The sequence below is a fragment of the Austrofundulus limnaeus genome, unplaced genomic scaffold (assembly GCF_001266775.1).
Source record: "Austrofundulus limnaeus strain Quisiro unplaced genomic scaffold, Austrofundulus_limnaeus-1.0 Scaffold162, whole genome shotgun sequence".
Lineage (NCBI taxonomy): Eukaryota > Metazoa > Chordata > Actinopteri > Cyprinodontiformes > Rivulidae > Austrofundulus > Austrofundulus limnaeus.
The window spans coordinates 31,000-34,819 of NW_013952564.1; positions in this window are offsets into that span (position 1 = coordinate 31,000).

A 3,820-nucleotide genomic window follows, 5' to 3' on the forward strand; every position below is an offset into this window, starting at 1 on the left:
TGAGCATGTTGCTTTGAATTTACTCAACTCAGTTAAGTGGAATCAGGTAACATAACATGGTTAAGTAAATCCAACATTTCATTTTTAGAGTGTACGTATATACAGTATATAATATATTTTACAATAACTTATAAAAATGTTGATTGTGAAATTGCTCAGTTTTTACTAAAAAAGATGACTGAATCGTCTTTCCATCTTTAGGTATTTGTTTTGACATTTCAACATGTTATGACAATTTCAGGTTTATCTGGAAGGCTTTTGTTTTTAGTTTCCTGTGCTTTATGCAAATCTTCCTCTGCACACTGTTCGTGCAGGTTTGCAACAACTCACCCAGGTGTTTCTGAAGCCCGGGCCTCCTGTTAGTGAGGAAGTTGTTGCAAACCTGTACAAACTATGTACAAATGAAGGTTTGCATGACTCGAAGGGAAAACAAAACTCTTCAGAAATCTCCACGTTGTCATAACATGCTGACATTTCATAACAGATTCCTGAAGATGTAAAAATTTGTCCGAGTGTTTGAAGATTTGGAAGCAAAAAGCTGCGGTTGCATCATGAGTGTGACTAAATGTGATGAGAATTACAGGTACAGTAGTACATCAACATTACCAAACCTGGAGAGGAGGAAACGCAACACTTTGTTTGTATCCTGAGCCACCATGGCAGTGTGCCTCTGAAATGAGTTTTAACCAGAGGTGTCAAGTAACAAAGTACAAATACTTTGTTACTTTGCATAAGTAGAAATTTTGGTTATCTATACTTCACCCGAGTAATTATTTGATTATTTGATCATTATTTGATTGTGGTTGGATGAGAAACAAAAATATAAACCATTCTGACACCTTATTGGTTTGTACGATCCTGAACACCTGAACACGACACAAATCACATCACGCTGCAGCCGGACATATCGGACAAACGTATGTACAGTAGCCTCGTATGAAGACAAACATGACAGAGATATCTGCAGCTGAAGTGGGTGGTCTAGTGCAGTAGTTCCCAAAGGTGGGGTCGGGACCCCTCTGTGGGTCATGAAACATCACGTGATTTACAGATATCTACTTAAATGCAAATAAATTGTTAATGTCATATTTTCCATAACTGTTGCAAAATAAAACAACAATGGTTAATTAATTAATTAATTGTTTAGGCTTAAATATTGTTGTTATGCTCATGTTTAGCAGAGTTATTAGCAAAGTTTGCAAATGGAAACCAGCAATATCTGGGGTCACAGTTCTCTGAAAATGTTGTTTTGTGGGCTGGAAGCTAAAAAGTTTGAAAAACATTGTCTAATGCACACCAGTGCAACATTAATTTATAAATAATTTAATATTACAGTAAATAAATGTGTTTTGGAAGGTGGGGCTGTGCACTGTAGGTGTGCACTCTTGTGGCGTTGCCTAAGCTTTGTCTTAAATGGCTTTTTTTTCTTTGCATTACTTTTACTTTTATACTTAAGTATTTAAAAAAAGTTTTACACTTTTACTTGAAGAAAAAAGCTGAGTTGATACTTCAACTTTTATAGGATTTTTAAACCCTGTGATCTGTTTAGCTACATATTATCATACCACTTTTATTTATAACGCACTTTAAACAGCACAAGGGCAACCAAAGTGCTACAGTAGACAGACAACAGGACATAGTTAAAATTACAGTCAAAATTCAAATGAAAATACGGAGCATTTATGTTTACAGTGCATATAGAACAGAGTTATGATTCACAGAGAGGTTTTTCACCATCTCAGACTCAGACTGTCTGACCTGTAATGGTAGATCAATTCCACTGTTTTGGACCTGCTACAGAAAGTAATGAAACACTTCAGAAACCTCTGGTTTTCAAACATTTCATTGTGTCTGGTCATCACCAAAATCAGGCAGGCAGTCATATTAGATCAAATATTTTGTCTCGTTTGTCTCTGTGTGTCCCTGTGATGGACTTGCGACCTGTCCAGGGTGTACCCCGCCCCTCGCACTGTGACTGCTGGATATAAACTATAAATGGAAAATGACAAAGCTAATTGCACAGGTAGACATAAAATAATAAAAAAACTAATAAATGGAAATAAATTCTAGGGTTTTATTAAATAAATACAGATAAAAAAACAAACAGGTCACTAAATCCAATTTATGGATTTTCATATGAAGGGGACAGCAATATTATAGACTATATATTATTATAAATCATTAATATGTTGTGGGTTTTGCAATGTCCTTCACTTGATCTGAATTGGTTTTAGACATTTACCTGCAGAGCAAAAAGTTCAAAACACAGCAGGTTTTTATTGATTAAATTACGTCCTCGGCCTTGGTATTGTAAACGTACAGAAGAATAAATTTACTAATGAACAGTGAGTCCATTAGATGTTTAATTACACACTCTGGGCAGGAGATAAATCAACACCAAGTGTGAGCCAGACGTGGGCTCCGGCCAGGCAGCTTGTTTTCTGTCCCGCTGCGGTTTTCCAACAGTCCAAATCCATGAAGCGGATTTGCTCACAAGAGCCAACATATTTCTTCAACCTGCATCCCCTTGTAAAGCGAGGAAGGAAGTCGAGAGCTCGCAAACTGTTTGTTTTGTGCAGCCGACAGTCTCCCGCCGCCGCAACACAAGGCCGGGCTTTCACTGCCTCCCCGCTGCATAAGCAGAAAGGAATTAGCTCTTTAAAGTTTGCTCTGTAAGAATTGTAAACAAAGCCGCACTGATTTAGACCTCTCTCTCTCCGATGGGGAACGGCCTGCCTGGGCGGCGTTGGAAACACTGAGGCAATCTGAGCATGTTTATGTTGCTCTGCCCCCAGGGAGCGCTGAGCTTTGTGGCGCAGATGGATTACAGGGGAAAGAGCCGTTGTAGCTGCTTAAAGTTTGGTGTTAATGGTGGGAGTGAAGTGGCTGTGTAGGTGTGAGGTGTTCGCCTCACGGGTCACCAGAGGAAGGGGAGGGGGGGTTCCCATGTTCCTGCTGCCTTTTAAGTTTAAAGACGGAGATTTTAAAGCTGCTCTGATTAATACTTTATTATTAGGCGACTTCTTAAATATGAAGGGGAAAGCTCGTTGCGGGTGTTTCAAACTTTAGCAGAAAGATTTGCAAGTGTCCACTGCATGTAGTCATTTTATTTGTATTTGTAACTTTAGTTTAATTTTTCTTTTACAGTTTAATTTATGATTAATAACAGAGTTGTATGCATGTACATTTATATTTGTATGCATTTGTAAAAGCTCAGTAATCAAGTGAGTTAGTCACTTTTGATTGAACGCGAACATCTAGAGAAAAATCACTGGATGTCTATCAGATGATTAACTTCTGGGGTCGTCCTGAATCAATCCTAACAAAGACAAAATTTGTTATAATTTAATAAGTTTATACATTCTGAGCTTTGGTAAAACATGGTGTGGTAGTAGCTCTAGAGTCATCTCATGGGAAACTGCTTGTGAGAGTTATTTTCAAGATTTGACCAAATCAGCCATAATGTTGCCATTTTTCAAAACAAAAAGACGATCCACTTGTAAAACTCAGAATGTTATGACTTTTAGTGTTTATCACTTTCATCATTTGTTTAATTTTAGAATTTAATTTCCAAAAAAATCACAAGAGAAATTCACTGAGCTCCCTTCAGTTCCATTAAAAACATTTCAACTTGTTTGTTTCCTAATACTATTTTAGCTTTAAGCACAGTTTTGCTAATTTTAGCTTTTCGCTACAGTTCTGCTAAGTTTTGCTTTTATGCAACTGTTTTTAAGACATTTTATTTTAGTTGATATTTTGAGTTTTATCTGCAATCTTTTAAACCATTTTTTGCTTTGGTTTTGATAATTTTATCTTTTTC